The sequence below is a fragment of the Anomaloglossus baeobatrachus genome, chromosome 3 (genome assembly GCF_048569485.1).
Source record: "Anomaloglossus baeobatrachus isolate aAnoBae1 chromosome 3, aAnoBae1.hap1, whole genome shotgun sequence".
Classification (NCBI taxonomy): domain Eukaryota; kingdom Metazoa; phylum Chordata; class Amphibia; order Anura; family Aromobatidae; genus Anomaloglossus; species Anomaloglossus baeobatrachus.
The window spans coordinates 131,346,631-131,373,499 of NC_134355.1; positions in this window are offsets into that span (position 1 = coordinate 131,346,631).

Below are 26,869 nucleotides of genomic sequence, written 5' to 3' on the forward strand. Positions count from 1 at the left end.
ATCTGCATGCGTCCTGCGTCCCCAGCACAATTCCTCTCCCTTTCCTACTCACCGATCACGGGCGTCTCACTCCATATCTGTCACAAATCTGAGGCATCTTTTCCTCTTTCGAAAATGGCTGCCGCTTCATTAGTCAATTAGTTATTCCGTGCTTTCCCCGCCCACCGGCGCCTATGACTGGTTGCAGTCAGACACATCCCCAAGCTGAGTGACAGCTGTCTCACTGCAACCAATCACAGCCGCCGGTCTATATTGTGCAGTAAAACAAATAAATAAATAAGAAAAAAAAAAAAATGCGGTTCCTACATATTTGATGCCAGCCAGGATAAAGCCGCACGGCTGGTGGCTGGTATTGTCAGGATGGAGAGTACCACGTTATCGGGAGCCCACCACCCTAACAATATCACCCAGAAGCCGCCCGGAATTGCCGCATCCATTAGATGCGACAGTCCCGGGGGACTCTACCCAGCTCATCCCGAATTGCCCTGGTGCAGTGGCAATCGAGGTAATAAAGAGTTAATCATGTCTCCCCGAGACACCTTCTATGATCAACCTGAAAGTGAAAGAAAATAAACACACACACCGAAAAATCCTACAGGCAGTAGCCAAGTGGATAGAGTGCTCACCTAAGAAGCATTAGGTTACAAGTTCTAGTCCTGGTAAAGAACTTTTTTTTAAAAAATTTTTATTTTTAATTTTAAATTATATTTATAATATATTTATAATTATAATTTAGTTATGCATTGAGGGGAGGAGCCGGACATCAGCTGTGAGCCGCAGGACACACCTCTAAAATCGGAGCAGTTCACGGAATGAGGCTGTGTTACACGTCGTGGCTCTCTTATTGCAAGGAATGAAGTGGTTCCCCATTCCTTGTCGGCCACGAGCCCTCCTGCTCAGCAGCACCAAAGGTCTGGGAGACTGCGCAGTCTGCAGGAGATGCCTTCTCAGAGACACAGCAGAAGGGTGACAGCTAGTGGTTCTCTCCTTGCAAGGAATGGAGCGGTCTCACATCCCTTGCCTGCCACGAGCTCTCCTGCTCAGCATCACGGAGGCTCTGGGAGGTTGCGCAGTGTGCAAAGAATAGATACTCAGGGAAGCAGCAAGACTTCCCATGTCTCTGCACATTGTGAAACCGGGGATCCCGCCTTTATGACCCAGAGGCAGGAAGATGAGCATGTGCTCCACGTGACCTCTTCTGATTCGCTCACTGATATCACATGGCCCCATGACGAGGCTGGTGATGTGCTGAATCCTGACTGGCTGGGCCAGGACGTCACGAACCCTGATTGGGTCACGCGCGTCTCGCGCCCGCCCTTGGGTGGAGCTACACCTCCTTAAAAGCTCCCCCTGCCATCATGGCGGTGCGCGACTGTCCTTCTATGTTTGGATGTCTGGCAGCGTGCTGCCACGCCACTGCTCAGGCATTACTGTCTTCTGTGGGCTTGACCCTTGCTGCTTAGGCAGTACCTCGTTTGCAGGCCGTGTTCCTGCCTTGCTGCTCCGGCAGTATCCCCTTCAACAGGCCGTGTTCCTGTCCCAGGTGAGCTCCTCAAGCCTCCACCGGACTCACCTGGTTATTGAAAGCACACGTGCGTGGGCACCTCTGTGCTACCCCCGTGCCATATTCTCGTGACTTCCACTGGCACACGTGCGTGGGCACCTCTGTGCTTCCCCGTGCAACAGGTACACCGAGCCGTGAGATCCCTGCCATACAACCCTCACGGGTTAGGGCAGATCGGTGTACATAGATCGTCTGTGACATTCCAGACGATCGCTAGCAGCAACCCGCTCACTCTTCACCCACCATAGCGGCGGTCCCTTACACCGCACAGTGGACCTTGACCGGCGGAAGCTGTCCATTTCCCATCTTGGCACGCTTCCCCGGGTCCCCCTCGTAACAGGCTGCATTGTTCTCTCCTCTCTCTCTCTCTCTCTTTCTCTTTCACTCTCTCTTTCTCTCTTTCTCTCTCTCTCTTTCTCTGTCTCTCTTTCTATCTCTCTCCTTTCTCTCTCCTTTCTCTCTCTTATCTCTCTCCTTTCTCTCTCTCCTTCTCTTCTTTCTCTTCTTTCTCTCTCTCTTCTTTCTCTCTCTCTTCTTTCTCTCTTTCTCTCTCTCTTCTTTCTCTCTCTCTCTTCTTTCTTTCTCTCTCTTTCTCTTTCTCTCTTTCTCTCTCTTCTTTCTCTCTCTTCTTTCTCTCTCCTTTATCTCTATCTCTCCTTTCTCTCTCTCTCTCCTTTCTTTTTCTTCTTTCTCTTCTTTCTCTCTTTCTCTTCTTTCTCTCTCTCTTCTTTCTCTCTTTCTCTCTCTCTTCTTTCTCTCTGTCTCGGTCTCTTCTTTTTCTCTTTCTCTCTCTTCTTTCTCTCTTTCTCTCTCTCTTCTTTCTCTCTTTCTTTCTCTCTTCTTTCTCTCTCTTTTCTCTCTCTCTTCTCTCTCTCAGTCTATTTCTCTCTCTCTTCTTTCTCTCTCTCTTTCTCAGACCTGGTGATGATCGGCTGATGCAGTCACCTGACGGAATAAGCTAACACTATAAGTTGAGCGGTGCGGCCGACTTTTTACCGACCGGTCGGCTAAACTATCAGCTGATGCCGTCGGACAGGAGTCTGCACTGAAGTGTGTAGTTTTTTGGGTTTTTTTGCACTGATGCATCAGTTGATTGTATAAAAGCCGTTTATACAATCAGCTGCTGTGTCATGTGATTCAGGCCCTTGAACCTGACACATCATCTGATCGCCTTGCCTTCCAGCAAACCGATCAGATGATATTGGATCCGGATTGGACGGCGCGGGACCCTTGACCCAGGATTACTGCGGAGGGGGGTTCTTTATTTCAATAAAGATTGAGTCACTAATTGTGTTGTGTTTTATTTATAATAAAAATATTTTTCTGTGTGATGTGGCTTTTTTTATCGGCCCTAGAAATTCATGGTGGCCATGTCTAATATTGGCGTGACACCATGAATTTCCGGCTTAGGGCCAGTTGATAATATACAGCTATCCCCAACCCCATTATTACCCAGCGAGCCACCCGTCACCAGGGCAGCTGGAAGAGTTGGATACAGCGCCAGAAGATGGCGCTTCTATGAAAGCGCCATTTTCTGGGACGGCTGTGGACTGCAATTCACAGCAGAGGGGCCCAGAAAGCTCAGGCTAACCTGTGCTGTGGATTCCAATCCCCAGCTGCCTATTTGTACCTGGCTGGACACAAAAATATGGCGAAGCCCACGTCATTTATTTTTTAAATATTTCATGAAATTCATAAAATAATTAATAAAAAAAGGGCTTCCCTATATTTTTGGTTCCCAGACGGGTACAAATAGGCAGCTGGGGGTTGGGGGCAGCCCGTAGCTGCCTGCTGTACCTGGCTAGCATACAAAAACATGGCGAAGCCCACATAATTTTTTGGGGGGGGGCAATAAACTCCTGCATACAATCCTGGATGGAGTATGCTGAGCTGTAGTTCTGCAGCTGCTGTCTGTATGGAGGAGAGCAGACAGCAGCTGCAGAACGACAAGGCTCAGCATGCGCCATTCACTAGTGTATGCAGGAGAGAAGACAGCAGCTGCAGAACTACAAGGCTCAGCATACTCCATCCAGGACTGTATGCAGGAGTTTTTTGCTCACCAAAAATATGACGTGGGCTTCACCATATTTTTGCATGCTAGCCAGGTACAGCAGGCACCTATGGGCTGCCCCCAACCCCCAGCTGCCTATTTGTATCCGGCTGGGAACAAAAAATATAGGGAAGCCCGTTTTTTTTAATTATTTCACGAATTTCATGAAATAAAAAACAAATGACGTTGGCTTCGCCATATTTTTGTATCCAGCCAGGTACAACTAGGCAGCTAGGGATTGGAATCCACAGCACAGGTTGGCCCGAGCTTTCGGGGCCCCTCTGCTGCGAATTGCAGTCTGCAGCCGATGCAGAAAATGGCGCTTTCATAGAGGCGCCATCATCTGGCACTGTATCCAACTCTTCCAGATGCCCTGAAGCCGGGTGGCTTGCTGGGTAATAATGAGTTAATACTAGCTTTGTTTTACTAGCTAGTATTACGCCAGAGATTCTTAATGTCAGGCAAGTTTGACCCGGCCATTAAGACTCTCCAATAAAGGGTTAAAAAAAAACACCACACAGAGAAAAAATACTTTAATAGAAATAAATACACAGACACACTTAGAGACTCCATGTTTATTACTCCCTCTTATCCCTCCACGATCCATGGTCTTCTGTCTTCTTTCTCCTTCAACCCATGCAGCTCTGCTATATCAGACAGCACTGCATGGGAGGAAGGACGCTGCTGCTTTCCGTGCAGTCTTTTCACTCCGTGAGTGAGAAGAAGCTGCTGGCTGTAAGCGGTGACGTCACCGCTGACAGGCGCGTTGCTATAGCAATGGTGATCTCCGTTATTGACCGGCTGTGGCTGCCAGTGAATAACGGAATGGGGAAGCAGAACGGGGAGTCGACCGTGTGCCAGAGCATGTCGCCGGTACACGGCGATACACAAACGTGCACTGTGTACCGGAGAGATGCAATGACAGGACCTAGCATGACGTCTAGCCTTGTGACCAGTCTGTAGCCAATGAGATAATAGACACGTGACTGGTCACATGCTATTTTGACGTCACAATAGGTCCTATCATCAGTGCTGGTTACCGGGAGGACGCAGCGATTATCGGAAGGAAAAGCAGCAGGAGACAGAGTGCAGGACGCATTGCGGGGACAGATAAGTGTTATGGCAATGTTTATTATCTGTATGCGTACATTTATAATGTGTGTTTTTGTGTTTGTGTTTGCCTGCCATTGGTTTCAATGAGGCTCGAGAGTTTTGTCGAACGGCTCGCCGAACTCGAACGCGGCCTCCGTTCGATGAACCGAACCGAACTCGAGCCTCTAGAGGCTCGCTCATCTCTAGTAAGCAGCATTTACCTTTGATCTAAAAATGTCTGCCAAACATTTACTACTAGTATCCTTATTTCCACAGTTCAGTTTTCAGAAATTGTCGTCATAATAATCATCATTTTCCAAAAACTGGCTAAAAATATGTATTCCCATTTTCATCACTATTGTGAACAAGTACCCCCTTCTAACTCCCTTCTACACCTATGCCTGATTATGTGGCACAAAATTCTTACTTCTAGATCTGAATTTAGGGGTTTTCTGTTTGTCAAGTAGACTATAGGTAGCATAGGGACATATCAATATGACTGTTTTCTTATAGTTTTCTTGTTGCAAAATCTAATTTCAGTCACTCTTACATTTTTGGACTGTTAATTATATATCTACTAGAAATAGGCATGCGGTGAAATGAACATCTGTCTATACTTAGTGGTGCTAACAGGAGCAGTGATGAGAGGTGCTGGGGGCATACAGATTTGTTAGGGGGCTGGAGGCATACAGATCTAGTGAGCGGGGGGCTGGAGGCATACAGCTCTAGTGAGGGGGCTGGGGCATACAGATCTGGTGATGTTAGCTGGGGCATACAGATCTGGGGGTGGGGCTGGGGGCATACAGATCTGGTGAAGGGGGACTGGGGAATATTGGGGAATATAGATCTGGTGAGGTGGGACTGGGGGCATACAGTTATAGTGAGAGGGGCAGGGGGCATATAGATCTGGTGAGGGGGGCTGAGGGCATACAGTTCTGGTGAGGTGGGGGCATACATATCTGGTGGAGGGGCTGGAGGCATACAAATCTGGTGGGGGGGGCTGGAGGTATAAAGTTCTGGTGAGGGGGGCTGGGGGCATACAGTTCTGGTGAGGGGGGCTGGGGCATACAGTTCTGGTGAGGGGGGCTGGGGGCATACAGTTCTGGTGAAGGGGGCTGTGGGCATACAGATCTGGTGAGGGGGGGCTGGAGGCATACAGTTTTGGTGAGGGGGGCTGGGGGAATACAGTTCTAGTGAGGGGAGCTGGGGGCATACAGATCTGGTGAAGGGAGCCGTGGGCATACAGTTCTGGTGAGGGTGGGCTGGAGGCATACAGTTCTGGTGAGGGGGGCTGGGGGCATACAGATCTGGAGGGGGGGGGCTGGGGGCATATGTGATGCCCCTGACCTTTTCAGGGTGTCGCAGGGAACTGCACTCCTTTCCTTACGGTGCAGAACTCACCCTCCATGGTTCTGGGACCCTAATTATTGATATTGCTTCCATCAGCATTCAAATCCTAGTCACCTCACATCACACCCTGTCAGGCAGTGAGTGGACTAGCTGGAATAGGGCCACCCACCTAGGGGTCAGGCAGACTGGTAGGAGGGACTTAGTTGAGTGGTAGCACTCAAAGAGTAAGGAGCTAGGGGAGTTGTAGCTCGCTGGGAGACTTTGGCTAGGTCGCAGACGGTGGTCTGGGACTGAAGGAGTAAGAGACCCGGTCGCAGGGTATTGGAGAAAGTTTTGGAGAACGGTCGGCACCAAAATATCTCGGAACTGGACTGGTACCGAGCATGGCGGGGTGCTGGACCCTAGATCAGGGAGTAGCTTTACGCAAACTGATAATTACCTGTGAAGGATAATCTCTATATGAACTTTCCCCAAGAGCTCAGAGATCGAAGGCACCAACACAATGAGGGGAATAAGGCTTCGAACTGATGCGGCCTACTGAAATCCCAAGTGTCAGCCATCGAGAGCACAGCTCCTCTATTTACAGTTAGGTCCAGAAATATTTGGACAGTGACACAATTTTCACGAGTTGGGCTCTGCATGCCACCACATTGGATTTGAAATGAAACCTCTACAACAAAATTCAAGTGCAGATTGTAACATTTAATTTGAAGGTTTGAATAAAAATATCTGATAGAAATTGTAGGAATTGTACACATTTCTTTACAAACACTCCACATTTTAGGAGGTCAAAAGTAATTGGACAAATAAACCAAACCCAAAAAAAAATTTTTATTTTCAATATTTTGTTGCGAATCCTTTGGAGGCAATCACTGCTTTAAGTCTGGAACCCATGGACATCACCAAACGCTGGGTTTCCTCCTTCTTAATGCTTTGCCAGGCCTTTACAGCCGCAGCCTTCAGGTCTTGCTTGTTTGTGGGTCTTTCCGTCTTAAGTCTGGATTTGAGCAAGTGAAATGCATGCTCAATTGGGTAAGATCTGGTGATTGACTTGGCCATTGCAGAATGTTCCACTTTTTTGCACTCATGAACTCCTGGGTAGCTTTGGCTGTATGCTTGGGGTCATTGTCCATCTGTACTATGAAGCGCCGTCCGATCAACTTTGCGGCATTTGGCTGAATCTGGGCTGAAAGCATATCCCGGTACACTTCAGAATTCATCCGGCTACTCTTGTCTGCTGTTATGTCATCAATAAACACAAGTGACCCAGTGCCATTGAAAGCCATGCATGCCCATGCCATCACGTTGCCTCCACCATGTTTTACAGAGGATGTGGTGTGCCTTGGATCATGTGCCGTTCCCTTTCTTCTCCAAACTTTTTTCTTCCCATCATTCTGGTACAGGTTGATCTTGGTCTCATCTGTCCATAGAATACTTTTCCAGAACTGAGCTGGCTTCATGAGGTGTTTTTCAGCAAATTTAACTCTGGCCTGTCTATTTTTGGAATTGATGAATGGTTTGCATCTAGATGTGAACCCTTTGTATTTACTTTCATGGAGACTTCTCTTTACTGTTGACTTAGAGACAGATACTAGTGATGAGCGAGTACTAAAAAGCTCGGGTGCTCGAGGCTCGGGCCGAGCATCCCAAGATACTCGTGTACTCGGCCCGAGCACCGAGCCCAATGTTATCCTATGGGAGACCCGAGTATTTTTATGAAATGACCCCTGGCAGCATGTAGAAACCCTAAAAATGTCACAAAAGTCTCAGAAGAGTGCTCAAATGACATTGCAACGGCATGGGGAAGATCCCTTGAAGCATTTATCACTCAAAAGTCACAGCTGTGAACAATTTTGTCCGCGTTTTACGCCATTTTTACGGACTCACCAGAAAACCTTCCAAAATGACACCAAAATGAATTTTCATGGCGGAAATGTTAAGGGCACATACCCAATAGTGAAATAGAGCTGGTGTATGTTACTTTTGGAGATTACATGAAAGATTTTACGTGAAAACATTGTGTGGCACTCCGATGTCCCTGAGAAGAGACGTACATGAAGGCCTCTTGAGTCTAATGTGCCCATTTTGAGGAAGTGAGTCTTTGTAGTATTTTCCTTTGCCAGGGCAGTCCAAAATTGTGAGGTTCACCAATGCCCCTGCATACAGACGTGCATGAGGGCCTGTAAACCTGAAGTGCCCATTGTAAGGAACTGGGTCTATTGTAGTATAGCCCTTAGGCAGGGCAGCCAAAAATTGGGAGGCTCCACATTGTCCCTGGATAGAGACGTGCATGATGGCCTGTAAACCTGAAGTGCCCATTGTAAGGAAGTGGGTCTATTGTAGTATAGCCCTTAGGCAGGGCAGCCAAAAATTGGGAGGCTCCACATTGTCCCTGGATAGAGACGTGCATGAGGGCCTGTAAACCTGAAGTGCCCATTGTAAGGAAGTGGGTCTATTGTAGTATAGCCCTTAGGCAGGACAGCCAAAAATTGGGAGGCTCCACATTGTCCCTGGATAGAGACGTGCATGAGGGCCTGTAAACCTGAAGTGCCCATTGTAAAGAAGTGGGTCTATTGTAGTATAGCCCTTAGGCAGGGCAGCCAAAAATTGGGAGGCTCCACATTGTCCCTGGATAGAGACGTGCATGAGGGCCTGTAAACCTGAAGTGCCCATTGCAAGGAAGTGGGTCTATTGTAGTATAGCCCTTTGGCAGGACAGCCAAAAATTGTGAGGCTCCACATTGTCCCTGGATAGAGACGTGCATGATGGCCTGTAAACCTGAAGTGCCCATTGTAAGGAAGTGGGTCTATTGTAGTATAGCCCTTGGGCAGGGCAGCCAAAAATTGGGAGGCTCCACATTGTCCCTGGATAGAGACGTGCATGAGGGCCTGTAAACCTGAAGTGCCCATTGTAAGGAAGTGGGTCTATTGTAGTATAGCCCTTAGGCAGGGCAGCCAAAAATTGGGAGGCTCCACATTGTCCCTGGATAGAGACGTGCATGAGGGCCTGTAAACCTGAAGTGCCCATTGTAAAGAAGTGGGTCTATTGTAGTATAGCCCTTAGGCAGGGCAGCCAAAAATTGGGAGGCTCCACATTGTCCCTGGATAGAGACGTGCATGAGGGCCTGTAAACCTGAAGTGCCCATTGCAAGGAAGTGGGTCTATTGTAGTATAGCCCTTTGGCAGGACAGCCAAAAATTGGGAGGCTCCACATTGTCCCTGGATAGAGACGTGCATGATGGCCTGTAAACCTGAAGTGCCCATTGTAAGGAAGTGGGTCAATTGTAGTATAGCCCTTGGGCAGGGCAGCCAAAAATTGGGAGGCTCCACGTTGTCCCTGGATAGACACGTGCATGATGGCCTGTAAACCTGAAGTGCCCATTGTAAGGAAGTGGGTCTATTGTAGTATAGCCCTTTGGCAGGGCAGCCAAAAATTGGGAGGCTCCACATTGTCCCTGGATAGAGACCTGTTAGGTTCTTAGTGCGTCCGTGCTTGCATTTAAAAACCGCACGTGTGTGCCTGTTGGTGGCAGCGTTCAGGTGCACTTGTGTGCGTTTTGCACAAACTTGGATATAACGCACAAGTCTAGTGAATACACATCAGCACAGCATTGCAAAATGCGCAAGGGCATTGGCAACGAACAAGGAAGTGGACGTGATGGTGGTGCAGGCAGAGACCGAGGTCGTGTGCAAGCTCTAATTTCGCAACAACAAAGGGCCACATCTACTCGCTCGCACGTCCTGTCCCAAATTCTTGGGGACCGCAGCAGTACACTGCTCTTGAACCAAGACCAGTGTCAACAGGTTGTTAGTTGGATAGCGGATAATGCTTCCAGTCAGATTGGCACCACCACAAACACTCTGTCTTCCACACGGTGAAGTGTCAGTAGCCGTGATACTGCACCGCACATTTCAGAACCTGATCCTCCTTCCTACCACCAGGCCGAGTACACGTCCACGGACATTACTGATCCCACATTTGGACACTTGGAAGAGCTGTTCACGTTTCCATTCACACATTCAGGCCTCTCGCCAGCTCCTGTTGAAGTGGGCCATGACGAGATTGTATGTACAGATGCCCAAATATTTGAGCAGCCACGTTCTCACGAAGTTGGCAATGTGTCTCAACAAGGGGTGGATGATGATGAGACACAATTGTCAGGAAGTTAGGAGGAGGAGCAGGGTGCGGAAGAGGAAGACGACGTGGTGGATGATCCAGTAACTGACCCAACCTGGCAGGAGGATATGCAGAGCGAGGACAGCAGTGCACAGGGGAAGGGAGGCGCAGCATCCCAACAGGCAGTAAGAAGCAGGGTGGTGGCCCCAGGCAGACGTCAGGCAACCGTTCCCCGGAACAACAACACGACACAAGGTGCCTGTACAAATGTTAGGTCTTCCCGAGTCTGGCAGTTTTTTAAGTTGGCTCCAGATGATTCTAAAAAGGCCATTTGCAACACCTGCCATGCCAGCATCAGCAGGGGTACCAAAACTAGCAGCCTGACCACCACCAGCATGATCAGGCACATGTCAGCCAAGCACCCGACTTTGTGGGATGTACAACAGAGTCGAGGAGCAGTGCTTGCTGATGTCACTGCTACGTCTTCGCTTGTTGTGCATGCGAGCCAATCCCCTGTCCATGCTGCCTACGAACAAGCCTCCTCCGGCCCTGCACCTGCAGTTGCCCACGCAGAAATAACACCATCATCAAGCACGTCCTTGTCCCAGCGCAGCGTTCAGTTATCCATTCAGCAAACCTTTGAACGCAGGCACAAATACACTGCCAACGCAACACATGCCACACTTCTAAATGCTAACATTTCGCGACTGCTTGCGCTGGAAATGTTGCCTTTTAGGCTGGTGGAGACAGAAGCATTCCGCGACCTAATGGCGGCAGCTGTCCCACGTTACTCGGTCCACAGCCGCCACTATTTCTCCCGGTGTGCCGTCCCCGCATTGCATAACCACGTGTCACAAAACATCACACGTGCCCTGAACAACGCTGTTTCAGCCAAAGTCCACCTAACCACAGACACGTGGACAAGTGCTTGTGGGCAAGGCCGCTACATCTCCTTGACGGCACACTGGGTTAATATTGTGGAAGCTGGGACCCAGTCTGAGCGAGGGACGGAACACGTCCTTCCCACACCAAGTTTTGCAGGCCCTACCTCAGTCAGGGTTTCACCCACACTCTACAGCTCCGGAATGTCATGCTCCTCAGCCTCCTCCTCCTCCTGCGCATCCTCATCCACTTTACCCTCCACACCAGTCCCAAGCTGGAAGTGTCGTGGGCGGAGGAGGGGACGCTGCGCTCTCCCACTGCTCGGGTCTGGCTGCCGCTGCTCTACGGCTGCTGCTGCTCGGTGGCTCGAGCGATGGCCGGATCCCGGGGACTCGAGCGGCGCTCCTCGCCCGTGAGTGAAAAGGGGTGGTTTGGGTTTTGGGGATATTGTCCGTGACGCCACCCACGGTTGTGGTGATTGTGTGGACACCACCGCTGCTCTGGACGGGGATCCCGGGAGCCTGTGACAGGGAGCAGCTTTGTTGTTATTTCTCCCCTCCGTGGGTAGGGGGGGTTGGTTGTCCCGGGGCCCGGTGATGGAGTAGAGATGGATGACAGGCGGATTGCGGGGCCTGATGAGGTGCAGGGTCGCAGGGGCAGTGCTGTGCCGCACGGCACGGAGGTACTCACTCAGCCCAATGATGATGACACAGTTCACGGTAAAACAAGCGGCTGGATGGATGGGTCCCTCGGACGGCTGCGGTTGTTCCTCCCTGCAGGTTAGTGATGACTGTCTCTCCCTGCACCTAAGTTCAGTGTTGGTAGCGATGGGTTCCCACCGGTAACCCGCTCCCCGACCTGGATATGGGCCGGAAGAGCCCCTTTTGCCCACAGGCGCTGGCCCTGGGAGATGGTTGCCCTTGGCGGTGGCGGTGTCTCACCTTCACGGTTGGACGGTTGCCTTCTATCGGGACTTGGCTGTTTGGAAACCCGGAGGTTCCCTTCACTAACGGATTTGGCAAATTCACGGCGACTCCAAGCCTTGCCGGGATCCGAAAGGCCCCTGCCAATGGTGCTGGCTTCTCTTTGTATACCGGTCCGGTACCGCCGGGTCGCCACCCGTCCACGGTCCTTACGGCAGACTCCAATCGGCCTCCACTGCAGACGGTCACCACATCCTGCCAACCTTGCTGTCCTGTCCGGGCCACACACCCGGACCAACTTCAGGCTCTTTGCTGTCACTTTTCTCCTCTCTACTACTTTCCTCCTTCCACTTCCTTAGCTTAACTCTCACTGCCTGTGTTTTCCCTCCTCCAGGACTGTGAACTCCTTGGTGGGTGGAGACCAACCGCTTGGCTCCACCCCCTGGTATGGACAACAGCCCCTGGGGAAGGCAACAAGGATTTTGTGTTTTGACTATGATGTGCCTGCAGGGAGTGTGGGGTGTGTAAGTGTTGTGCTCTGTGGCCCCTGGCTTGTCCAGGGCGACACAGAAGCACTGCAGCACTGCCTCGGCGAAGCGGCAACAGGCTGTGCTGAAGCTAATCTGCATAGGTGACAAACCCCACAATGCAGAAGAGGTATGGACAGCTCTGAAACAGCATGCAGATCAGTGGCTCACACCTCTGAACCTAAAGCCAGGAAAGGTTGTGTGTGACAATGGCCGGAACCTGGTGGCGGCTTTGAGGCGAGGCCAGCTGACACATGGTCCATGCGTGGCCCATGTGCTCAACCTCCTGGTTCAGCGGTTTCTAAAGTCATACCCAGAGCTGTCTGATCTGCTGGTAAAAGTTCACCACCTGTCTGCACATTTTCGAAAGTCACCTACTGCTTCAGCCGGCCTTGCCGGCTTTCAGCGCCATTTGCATCTTCTGGCTCACTGACTGGTGTGTGATGTCCCTACGCGTTGGAATTCAACTCTGCACATGTTGGTCAGGATATGTGAGCAGAAGAGGGCAGTTGTTGAGTACCTGCATCCCCTAAGGGAAATGGGTCAAACTCCACACATAACACCTGAGGAGTGGAGATGGATGTCCGACCTATGTACCATCCGCCAAAACTTTGAGGACTCCACCAAGATGGTGAGCGGCGATGACGACATTATTAGCGTCACCATACCGCTTCTCTGCCTTCTAAAATGGTCTCTGCTCAAAAACAAATATGATGCATTGCAGGCGGAGCGCGATGAGTTGGAGCAAGAAACAGTAGTGGGTGTGGGTGATAACACACAGCCCAGCCTCGTCTCATCACAACGTGCAGTGGAGGACTATGACGAGGAGGAGGATGAAGACATGGAGCAACTCTCCGGCCAAATTGAGGATATGACATGCAGTCATATCCTCGGTGCAGCGTGGCTGGCCAGAGGACAGGGTAGATGATGATGAGGAGGAGGAGGAGGAGGACAGCATGTTCAGTCATCGTGTTGGTCAGGATACTGAAGTGATGGCTGTTAAGAGTCTGGCACACATGGCTGACTTTATGGTAAGCTGCCTGTCTCGTGACCCTCGCGTTAAGAACATCTTGGCCGACAATCATTACTGGTTGGTAACACTGTTAGACCCACGCTAAAAGGAGAACTTTATGTCTCTTATTCCCGAGGCTGAGAGGTCAGGCAAAATGCAGCAGTTCCAGAAGGCCATAGTCACGGAAGTAGGCAAAGCATTCCCCTCACAAAACGCTAGCGGCATAGGTCAGGAATCAGTGGACAACTAAGGCGTACAGCCGAGAGGGGCACAAGTCCAATCCGCCAGAGGTAGGGGAACAGTCTTTAAGATGTGGGACAGTTTTCTCAGCCCCTCACATACCACAGCCCCTGAGGTGCGGGGTAGTGCCACAAGAAATCCTAAGTTTGCCCAGATGCTCAAGGAGTACCTTGCAGATCAAACAACTGTACTCCGACATTCCTCTGTGCCTTACAATTAATGGGTATCCAAGCTGGACACGTGGCATGAATTGGCTCTCTACGCCTTGGAAGTCCTGGCCTGCCCTGCCGCTAGCATTTTGTCAGAGCGTGTTTTTAGTGCCGCAGGTGGAATCATTACAGATATATGCACCCGCCTGTCAACTGAAAATGCTGCCAGGCTGACTCTGATCAAGATGAACAAGGGTTGGATTGGGCCAGACTTCACCACACCACCAGCAAATGACAGCGGAATTTAATGTTTGTAACGGGAATTTGCCATGTACCTCCACTCACCCATGGTAACACACTTCTGGACTTTGGCTAATCGCTGGACTGCTCCTCCTTCTCCTCATGCGCCATCATGATGACCGTTAGAATAGTTAGGCCTTTGTTTCAGGTATAACCCCAGTAGTAAATTTTTTCGCCCATTCTTTCAGAATGGGCATTACAACGACAGGAGACCCGCTCCTTTGCAATGGGAACAATGTTTTGAGGCCCTCATGCACATCTCTATCCAGGGACAATGTGGAGCCTCCAAATTTTTGGCTGCCCTGCCTAAGGGCTATACTACAATAGACCCACTTCCTTACAATGGGCACTTAAGGTTTACAGGCCATCATGCACGTCTCTATCCAGGGACAATATGGAGCCTGACGCTGCCACCGACTGCCACACACGTGCGGTTTTTAAATGCAAGCACGGACGCACTAAGAACCTAACAGGTTTTTAGGAGCGACAATTACTGAGAAGTCTGACACTATCAGACACTGCTGACTGACGTGTATTATTCACTAGACTTGTGCGTTATATACTAGTTTGTGCAAAACGTGCACCTGTACGCTGCCACCGACAGGCACACACGTGCGGTTTTTAAATGCAAGCACGGACGCACTAAGAACCTAACAGGTTTTTAGGAGCGACAATTACTGAGAAGTCTGACACTATCAGACAATGCTGACTGACGTGTATTATTCACTAGACTTGTGCGTTATATACTAGTTTGTGCAAAACGTGCACCTGTACGCTGCCACCGACAGGCACACACGTGCGGTTTTTAAATGCAAGCACGGACGCACTAAGAACCTAACAGGTTTTTAGGAGCGACAATTACTGAGAAGTCTGACACTATCAGACACTGCTGACTGACGTGTATTATTCACTAGACTTGTGCGTTATATACTAGTTTGTGCAAAACGTGCACCTGTACGCTGCCACCGACAGGCACACACGTGCGGTTTTTAAATGCAAGCACGGACGCACTAAGAACCTAACAGGTTTTTAGGAGCGACAATTACAGAGAAGTCTGACACTATCAGACACTGCTGACTGACGTGTATTATTCACTAGACTTGTGCGTTATATACTAGTTTGTGCAAAACGTGCACCTGTACGCTGCCACCGACAGGCACACACGTGCGGTTTTTAAATGCAAGCACGGACGCACTAAGAACCTAACAGGTTTTTAGGAGCGACAATTACTGAGAAGTCTGACACTATCAGACACTGCTGACTGACGTGTATTATTCACTAGACTTGTGCGTTATATACTAGTTTGTGCAAAACGTGCACCTGTACGCTGCCACCGACAGGCACACACGTGCGGTTTTTAAATGCAAGCACAGACGCACTAAGAACCTAACAGGTTTTTAGGAGCGACAATTACTGAGAAGTCTGACACTATCAGACACTGCTGACTGACGTGTATTATTCACTAGACTTGTGCGTTATATACTAGTTTGTGCAAAACGTGCACCTGTACGCTGCCACCGACAGGCACACACGTGCGGTTTTTAAATGCAAGCACGGACGCACTAAGAACCTAACAGGTTTTTAGGAGCGACAATTACTGAGAAGTCTGACACTATCAGACACTGCTGACTGACGTGTATTATTCACTAGACTTGTGGGTTATATACTAGTTTGTGCAAAACGTGCACCTGTACGCTGCCACCGACAGGCACACACGTGCGGTTTTTAAATGCAAGCACGGACGCACTAAGAACCTAACAGGTTTTTAGGAGCGACAATTACTGAGAAGTCTGACACTATCAGACACTGCTGACTGACGTGTATTATTCACTAGACTTGTGCGTTATATAATAGTTTGTGCAAAACGTGCACCTGTACGCTGCCACCGACAGGCACACACGTGCGGTTTTTAAATGCAAGCACGGACGCACTAAGAACCTAACAGGTTTTTAGGAGCGACAATTACTGAGAAGTCTGACGCTATCAGGACTGTTTTAGACTGTGTACACCAGCCCCAGATATGATGAAGGCTGGTATACGGTCACCACTAGGAATGGCTATATACCCTGCCTGCCTGCCTGCCTGTATACTGCTACAATAGTCCTGACAAGGACTCTTCTGGTCACTAGCCTGTATTCCGACCTGGCTATACCCTGCCTGCCCTGCCTGTATACAGCAACAATAGTCCTGAGAAGGACTCTGCTACTGTACTCCGACCTGGCTATACCCTGCCTGCCTGTATACAACTATAATAGTCCTGAGAAGGACTTCTGGTCACACTGTTTGCAGCCCTGCTACGGAAATAACTATAAAGGGCCGCAAACCTTTCCCTGAAGCAGCAACACTCTCCCTGCACTGACTGTCTGGATGGCTGTGTGCAGAGCACAGCGCGCCCGCCGGTATAAAGGCTCGGTCACGCTGTGCAGGCCGGCCAATCACTGCAATTCCACAACTAACAGGGCTGTGGCATTGCAGTGGTCTGCCAGCCAATCCCTGCATGAGGGCTGGCTCTCAAAAGAGCGCCAACATGCAGGGATGAAGACCACGAGTACAGCACGAGTATCGCGAGATTACTCGGTCCCCGCCGAGTAGCCCGAGTACAGTGATACTCGTGCGAGTACCGAGTAGTAACAAGCATACTCGCTCATCACTAACAGATACACCTACTTCACTGAGAGTGTTCTGGACTTCAGTTGATGTTGTGAACGGGTTCTTCTTCACCAAAGAAAGTATGCAGCGATCATCCACCACTGTTGTCATCCGTGGACGCCCAGGCCTTTTTGAGTTCCCAAGCTCACCAGTCAATTCCTTTTTTCTCAGAATGTACCCGACTGTTGATTTTGCTACTCCAAGCATGTCTGCTATCTCTCTGATGGATTTTTTCTTTTTTTTCAGCCTCAGGATGTTCTGCTTCACCTCAATTGAGAGTTCCTTAGACCGCATGTTGTCTGGTCACAGCAACAGCTTCCAAATGCAAAACCACACACCTGTAATCAACCCCAGACCTTTTAACTACTTCATTGATTACAGGTTAAGGAGGGAGACGCCTTCAGAGTTAATTGCAGCCCTTAGAGTCCCTTGTCCAATTACTTTTGGTCCCTTGAAAAAGAGGAGGCTATGCATTACAGAGCTATGATTCCTAAACCCTTTCTCCGATTTGGATGTGAAAACTCTCATATTGCAGCTGGGAGTGTGCACTTTCAGCCCATATTATATATATAATTGTATTTCTGAACATGTTTTTGTAAACAGCTAAAATAACAAAACTTGTGTCACTGTCCAAATATTTCTGGACCTAACTGTAACTATAGGGAGCAGGACCCCGATAGCTTCAGGCCGAGGGGTCACTCAGAAACGTCTAAACATCAGTGCATGGAGGCAGGTGAGGACCATCAGCAAATAGCAACAGAAAGAGGAGATAAAAACTCCTCCAAAAATTTAATATACTCACAGCAAAAAAGAGGGCAACCAGTCCAGTTAGCCCAGGCCAACACATCTAATGCACCAACAGGATGCAGACAAACCTCTCAACATGATGGACACTTCACAGGTGCAAGGTAAATTGCACACTAGTCTGCATCCTGTTGGTGCATTAGATGTGTTGGCCTGGGCTAACTGGACTGGTTGCCCTCTTTTTTGCTGTGAGTATACAGGTGAGGACCATCAGCAATACCAACGGGAACGGGTTCCCGGACGAGCTCCTCAGAGAGGCAGCAGCACCCAGAAACTTGGTTTACTCCTGTGTCAGAGTCTACTTAATGGTCGCACCAATATCCACACAACCTGGGTGAGTACGCTGTTCCACCCCTGCGTCCTGTCTGCTGCATAGTCTGCACCACGCTTCCCTGTACCTCCACCATCCAGAGTCCCGGGGCCTTCCCTTACCCGTGGAGGGAACGTCATCTGGCTCCCCCTGGGTACTCCCATCGTCAGCAGCGGTACTCCCCTTACCGCGAACCACTGGTGGCGTCACCAGGGCCGGCCTTCGGCTGACTGGTGCCCTGTGCAAATTTGCCCTTTGGTGCCCCCATCCCATTGTTTGCTTACTCAGAACTAATTAGCGGGTATGTTTGTACATAATCTGTTCATCATCTGCATATCTTTCAGCTGCCGCAGGATCTGTGAGCAGCTGAACATGGGAGGTGACATGTGTTAGACCCAAAAACTGTCCAATACTGAGCCATCCAAAGTATAAGGAATCACCATCAATGTCTAATTCTGGACGTCTCCTTTAAGATCTTTGATTGGTACTCCTGTCCTTTCATGGGATCGTGCAAAATACAGGTCTTCTCATGAGAACAACAGCTGGTTGTCTACTCTAATTTTATGTTAACTTATATGTTGACGGCGTAGCCACAGGATAGGTTATAGTAAATGTGGTCCCACATTTATTTATTAACTCCACTGCTTTACAGATATCAACTCTGTTACCATTAGGGATAAAAATCTACCTTCACAATCGGTATAACTTTATAGTGTTGAAGGAAATCAGAGGAAATATATGCAGCAACATGGGGAGAACATATAAACTTCTCCCAGATGAACTCTGAGATATGAACTCCATGTTGCCATCTATCACAATACTGGGGTAATGTGATGTGCTGCTGTCAGCGAGGAGGTGGCCAGAATTCCCATAGAAATAGCTGTCTCCTTTAACATCACCATACACAGAAATGTCTAGCTCAGCTGAGTGCTCCTCTTATCTAGGAAAGATCAGTGACAGAAGATTCTCAACATGCTGAATTATTCTCACCCAACATTGTCTGTTGGTTTAGAGTTTCAAAGCCCTCTTACACATTGAACTGAAAGGTTCAACTTTAGTTTAAAGAACCACCATCAGTACAAGAATATATCACCAGAACCATCATCAGTACATGAATACATCACCAGAATGATCATCAGTATGTGACTACATCACCACAATCACCAACAGTACAACAGTGCAAGGATACATCCCCAGAATGATCATCTGTATGTGACACCATCACCAAAATCACCATCAGTACATGAATATAGCACGAGGACTACCATCATCAGCACATGTATACATATACATATCTTAGAAGAATTGGTATTTTATATTCAGAACAAAATTAATAGCTGTTAGTGAATAGCCCTCAGCAATACCTTTGGCAGAAAATAGGTTGCCTCCAGTGATCATATATTTATATATTGCAAACTATAGCACTGTAATGCCATTTTATGAGCCTTATACAGCCAGTAAAATAAGTATTGAACACATCTCCAATTTTCTAAGTAAATATATTTCTAAAGGGGTTATGGAGCTGAATTTTCCACCAGATGTCAGTAATAAGGCATCTAATCCACATAGGTAATAAAATCAATCCATAGATGTTCATAAATTAGGTAATGTATATTAATGAGAACTGACACAATGAAACAATATTGAACACATGCAGAAAGAGAAATAAAGTCATGGAAAGTCATGACACCAGCTATAATCTATCAGTAATTACAAAGCAATCCTGCCACTTAGTGAAAAATAATATAATCTGGTTCAACTAGCCTATAAAAAGGTATCTTATTACAAAAGTGCCATACAAGAAACATCTCATGATGGGTAAAAACAGTGAGCTATCTCAAGACCTTCACATAATTATTGTTGTAAAACATACTAGTGACATTGGTTACAGAAACATTTCTAAACTACTGAAGCTTCCAGTGAGCTCTCTTGGGACCACAATCTCTAAGTGGAAAAAACATAATTTCACCAAAAACCAGCCACCACCAGGTGCTCCCTGCAATATTTCAGACAGAGTGAAAGAACTATCAGAAGAGTTGTCCAAGAGCGAAGGACCACATGTGGAGAGCTACAGAAAAATCTCCAATTAGCAGATACAATGGTTTCAAATAAAGCCAAAAGTAATGCACTAAACTTCCATGGCCTGTATGCACACTCCTGTGTACATGCTTATCACGTAGGACTCCACTGATGAACAAAAATCAGGTTCAAGCGTGTTTAAAGTTTTCTCAACAACATTGAGACAAAATTGTGAAATACTGGAGAATATAGTCTGGTCAGATGAGACCGAAACTGAACCCTTTAGATGGCATAATACACACCATGTTTGGAGGCCAAAAGGGAAATCACCTCAAAAACACCAACACCAGTAAAATGTGGAGGTGAGAACATCATGGTGTCGGGTGGTTTTTCAGCATGGCAAACTTCTTATAATAAAAGGAAGGCTGAATGGACAAATGTACTGAGACATTTCAGATAAAAATCTGCTGCGACCGTCCAGGATGGTGAATATGAAATTAAGGAGGACATTTCAGCAAGAAATTGATCCCAAACGCATAGCCAAGGAAACTACCAACTGTTCCCAAAGAAGAAAAATCTGCTAGAATAGCCGAGCCGATCACCGGAGCTGAATCCAATAGCAAATGTATGGAAGGAACTGAAGCTCAGAGTTCATAGGAGCTGGGACCTGCAGGATGTGAAAAGTATGTGTGGAAGAATGGGCCAAAATCTACCAGAGCAATGGGTATAGAGGCGATATTGCAGTCCACGCATCCCCATGAAGTGACCCCCGGGCTCTGTGACATCAGCTCAAGTTCCAGTTGACCTGACATCACCGAGGCCAGCCGTAGTCTTCCTGAGTAACTGAGCAGTGGGTGGCATTTCACCGCTCGTCACAGCCCAGCATCGTTTGTGCTAGCAGCGCTTTGCAGTGAAGGAGACACTGGGCTGTGATGAATGGGTGAAACAACGTCTACAGCCCAGTCCCTTAGACTGGGGCTGGGCTCGAGGATGTTAGGTCAATTGGAACTTGACCTGACATCACTGGATCCCTGAGGTCACAGAGCCTGGGGGTCACTTCATGGGGATGAGCAGATTGCAATAGCGCCACTCACAAGCAGAATTGGCTGAACAAGAAAAAGCCTTCCCTATCAGTTTTACAGAGATATGGTCACTGCTGCAGAGTAGTGAACCCCCTTTAACCCCTTTACCACCCAGCAATTTTCCATTTTTCATTTTTGTTTTTTCGTCCCCTTCTTCCAAGAGGCATAACTTTTTTTATTTTTCTGTCAATATGAGGGCTTTTGTTTTGGAGGAAGAGTTGTACTTTTTAAGGAAAGCATTCATTCTGCCCCCTATTGTACTGGAAAATGTGAAAAAAAATTCCAAGTGCCGTGAAATTGCAAAAAAAGTGCAATTGCATAATTGTTATTAGAGTTTTTATTTACCATGTTCACTATTTGGTAAATTTGACCTGGCAATATGATTCTCCAGGTCGGTACAAGTTTGTAGACACTATACGTGTAGAGTTTTACTTTTATCTAAGTGGTAAAAAAATATATGAATTTTGTAGATAAAAAAAAGAATTGCGCTTTTTCCACGACCCATAGCGTAGCGTTCTCATTTTTTGGGATCTGGGGTTCAGTGATGGCTTATGTTTTGCCTTTTGAACTGTTGTTTCTAATGATATGATTTTTTGGGGGTAGATGCGATATTTTGATCACCTGGTTTTGCATTTTAATGCAATGTTGTGGCAACCAAAAAAAGGAATTCTGGCATTTAGTTTTTTTTTCTCGCTACGCCTTTTACCGAGTAGATTATATGATTTTATATTTTGATATATCAGGCATTTCTGAATGCGGCAATACCAAATGTGTGTGTGGTTTTTTATGTTTGGTAAAAGAGGGGCGATTTGACTGGTTTTTTTTTTCATATTTTTTAAAAAATGTTCTACTTTTTTTTTTATTTTTTATTGATTGCACTAGTCCCCTTAAGGCACTTTATGCCTGCCAGGCACTGTCTGATTGCATCTGCTGATCAGGACAGTGCTTCAGCATCTCTCTGAACAGCAAAAATGCTGATCTCTTGTTATTGCCGACGCTCTGCTGGCATTCACGACAACTCATTGGCATCCTGTGATCACCTGGAGATCTCCACGCGCCTGTTAGCTGTACATGTCTGCTGATCAGATCAGCCGATGTGTCGCCCAAGGCTATGGTGTACTTGGTTCCGGGCCATATATTTACGAGAATGCTGAGTCACGGGTGAATGCTGGCCGTTCTCTGGGTGCTTTTTAATGGGGAGTATTTACAGGTGAGATTAAATTCATTGATGGATGTGACGCCACCTGCAGGTTGCGGTTAAGGTTGTGGAACCGCCGCTGCTGAGTTGATTACCCCTAGAGTCGGTGGTGATGGCAGCTGTGGTGGTAGGCACTCCGCTGGGCCCTGGGGAATCTATAGTGGGGACTTTCGCTGAAGCGAGACAACACTGTGGGTTAAAGGTTAACAGTTTTACTCACTCCGGACTCCTGATTATACTCCGGGGGGGGGAATTATTGTATGATTATACTCCAGGGGTAGGGGGTGTTATTGTATGATTATATGAAAAGGGCAATAATTTAATTAAGGAGGGCCTAGTTTTACAAGAATGGGTGTGAGTGATTATGCTGCACTGTGGCTCATGTGTAAGTGATTCATACACATATAATCCTTTGCAGTAAAATGAACCCCCCAACTCCAGGAACAAAATATACACTCTTGGAATAAAATGCCCCTTTCTCCACCTTTCATGTACAAGTGTACACAGTTATTCCCCCTTTAGTAAAAGCTGTCCTCATGTTACCTGGAGCGTAATGGAGTCACCTCTACACCCCCTGCGCTGACCTTACACACTATGCAGCAGTGTGGAGCTCCTTACAGCTGACGTCCTGTGGGTATCTCTATCACAGCATGGACGGTCACAGGCTCTATCTGCATCCTCAGCAGCAGGATGTCGGGGCATAGCACATCAGAGAGGATGAATTTCCCGCCCCCACAATCCTCTCCGTGAGATCAGTGAGAGGCACAGCAGAGAGTAAGCACACTGAGTGAGGGAGCAGGAGCCGCAAATCGAAAATTACAGCGGTCTCCCTGCAGTGCCCCCTCTGGAGCCTGGCGCCCGGCGCCCTGTGCGACCTCACCACTCGCACATAGGTAAAGCCGGCTATGGGTGACACAAACACTAATCCCCTGTAAATAGTCCCCTTTTTATTTTCGAGAGCCCCTCGAGCCACAGCAACCCCAGATCCGAGCAGTCCAACTGCTGCAGGGGCGGTACAGCAGCACAGAGTCAGAGCCGTTTGAAGTAGCACGCTCGGCTCTGCTCACGTGGATAGGAGGGAGAGGGAGAGAAAGCGAGATGGGAAGCATGACTCACGGCCATGACAATGGGACACCGGCTGCAGCTTCCGGTCACGAACTGAGTGTGCGCAAGTAGCGGATGCTACTGCGCGTATGTGGAAAGAGCGGTGACGTGTATGTTCGAACTGCGCCTGCGCAACTGTACCATGGTGCATGCCGGAATAGCGTTACAGAAACTGGCGATTATGTATGTAGATTACAGTTTGGTTATTTAATATGTGTGCTATACAAAAATAGTTTTTTAACTGTGTAACACCCACATCATATTTTTTTTCATTTTCACTACAATTTCTGGTTGGACTAGCTATGCTTTTGCAAAACTGTCAGAATAGATTAGTTATTTTTTGTGTCCTTTCGACCTTTGTGACCCAAGACGTATGAAAGACTTGAACAGGAGCAGTATTGGACACAGATGTCAGTGGGATTGCAATGGCTCCACTTGCCAACATTTATTAAGAGCTGCTGTGAGAACGAGACACTTAAAAGGTGAAACAAAGGTAAAAAAAAAGGAAGGGTTTATAGCGAATGTACAGACACACATGAACATTCATAGAAATTAGGTAGCCAAAATGTATTTCATGTTAAGAATAAATGATATATCATCATATAAGCAATTATGAGCCAAAAAGTATTTTAGAGCAATTTGTGCAATGTGCTTTACCTTTACAAATTATACAGACAAAAACAAGATTGTCAAACAATGTAAAACGCATGGTTTTCAGCACAATCAGCTTGAAAATAATACCATGAATACACAGGAGCACATTCATTGTCAAACTTCTCACTCACTTGTGTTCTCTGAATGTTCCCAATGCTCCTAATAGAAGTATCGAACCATGGATTGTTGTCATTTACACTCAAGTGCATGAATCACGATCATTTGTTTTATTAAATCATTTAAAATAAATTTAGAGAGGCATTGGGACAATATCATTATTATTATTATTATTTTGACTCAGAAAAATGTAGGTTTCTCCTTAACCTTCATGGGCTTGTAAATCAGTAGCCTATTCTGCAGCACTGTATGGCATTTCAGTTGCTTTTATGGCGCCATCTTACCCCACAGAGCCGTACAGAGACCCAATGCTGCAAAACGTCAGAAGTTAGCATTGAGTCATAATGAAGTAGTTGCTCTTTAACCTCTTCACCCCCAGGCAATTTTCCATTTTTCATTTTTGTTTTTTTGCTCCCCTTCTTCCAAGAGCCATAACTTTTTTACTTTGCCATCAATCTTGCCGGCTGTAACAGGAACTATGTCATGATAGTGTGGCGCCCTGCCCGGGCCAGGAAATCACAGGTAGGCCCCTACACAACACCGTTCCCTCACTAGGTGACATCAGCCGAACATAATCCCTAGTCACGCCCCATAGGGAAAGATAGACACACCAGTGGGTGTGACCAGGCGGTTGGTGCACGCCCACCCAGGGGTCCAGACAGCCCGGGGCGAGAAAAACAGCAGAAAGGTGTTAGAGTTCAAGTTGGAGAGGTGTGTGGGCTGGAGCTGTGTGCAGCTCCAGCAAAGGAGAAGAAAACCCAAACTGAACGATACCAGGGTAGGAGCCCTGGTGCCACTGGCTAGGAGGCAGACGGCAGTCTCCGTCTGCAGGAGCCAGGAAGATGGCTTGGTGGAACCGAGGTGTACCGGGACAGGTGTGTAGCCCGCTGGTACTGACTCGGGGAACCGACTCGGACACCGGAGCACACAGGGGGGTACTTGGACCCTGAAGCCAGGACCAGAAGCGACTAGAACTGGTTAATTAACCGATTGAGGCCAGGACTAGAGGTCCTGTCCCACCCAAAGTCCCTCACAGAAGACAACAGCCTACCGAGGGAGAGAGAAGGTCCCACGGGCCAGCATCTGCGGGCACGGCTCCTTAGGCCACATCCAGCCGGGAGCGGACTCCTGAAGTTTCACACACACAGGCAGTCCACCTTATTAAAACAGTGCAGGAGAAAGACAGAGACCACCAGCCGGGTGGGGGACCAGAATGCAGCCGGCTGCGGGCACCGACCACCATCACCTTGGTTTACCAGAGACTTGTGTGTTTTCTTAACAGTGAGTACACCAGCACCCTCTGGGGTCGCCCATCTCCCTGCAGCAGCCCAGCGGGTCTCAGGGCCACCATCCCTGCCCACGGAGGGGTTAACAACTTGCTGCACAACATCTCCCCCGGGTGCCCTGTAACAGCAGCGGTGGTGTCTAACCTCACCACACACACCGTAGGTGGCGTCACAAACTTAACACGGCTCAGCCCGTACATATACGTCCTACTTCCTCCCATTTCATTCGGAGTGTCCGCAGGACCCCCGGGTCCGGAGACCCTCGAGCCACCACCCCCGGAAGGTCCGGATCCGAGCAGTGGCAGGCTGCTGGCACGGGGGCGGCACAAAAGCGACAGAAGTCATTACATGACCCGTCGCTACCATGGAAACCAACAGCTCCCCGTGATCGCGTCACAGGCCCCCGACGTGACAGCGTGATTTAAATGGCAGCGGCGGGGAAAGGCGATTTACATCGCCCTGTCACATTTTGACAGCGCGATCTAAAGGGTTAAAAGGCATGAAGGGGTTAAAACTCATGCTACATCCTTACGTATTTACAAAGTAGGACTAGTATTCACATAAGAATAAATGGATAGTATCTCTGTGCAGTCCATTGCATCCCAGACTTACGGTATTCATTGACATATCTAAGTTTGGTCTGCGAATCAGACCAAACTTGGACAGGGTTCCATTTTTGATATGGACTATCAGTCCACAAAATAAAAAAAAACAGGTCAATTGGGCTATACGGCTGGACACGTATGCAAACCTAAGATATGTGAAGGGGGGTAACTCTTTATATGTGCCATATTCACTGCATTCTTAAATTGATAAAACATGTCACAGGCAGCAGAAATTAGGATCCAGCATGTTGTTAGCACATGCTGTTTTTCTGAAATTGAGGTATGCCCCCTACAAGCAGTGGATTATGCAAGTTTTTACAGTAGTTTTTCTTATTTATAGAAATGGGTAGAAATATGACAGCAAATACCATATGTAATAAATGCAATTATGTTTTTAACATGAGGTTTTGCAATAGCCTTTTTCCATGGAAGACTAAGTAGGAACATTTTCGTAGATCTGTATCTTCTTGTGCAGTCTATAGTTTTGTTGAGTGCCCTAGTGTTCTGTTCCCGCAATCATCTTGGCTTCTGGTAATGTTCTCCATTAAAGGCAGAGATTGTAATTAAAGGGAACTTGTCCTTTTCCCAAATGCTATTAACTTGCAAATTTAATCTGCAAATGCAAAGCATTGTAACTTTATTTCTCCTGGAATCACCAGCCTTCAGTTATGGAGGTATGTCTGAAGCGGCTGTAATAAGTGGGCGGTGGCTCTATGATGTAACGGTGCTATGTCGCATGTATGTACCAATTACTGTTGAATGAAAAAAGGAGTGGAGCCAGCACTGCTTATGAATGGCATGCAACAATGAAGAAATACAAAGTGTAATATTCACAA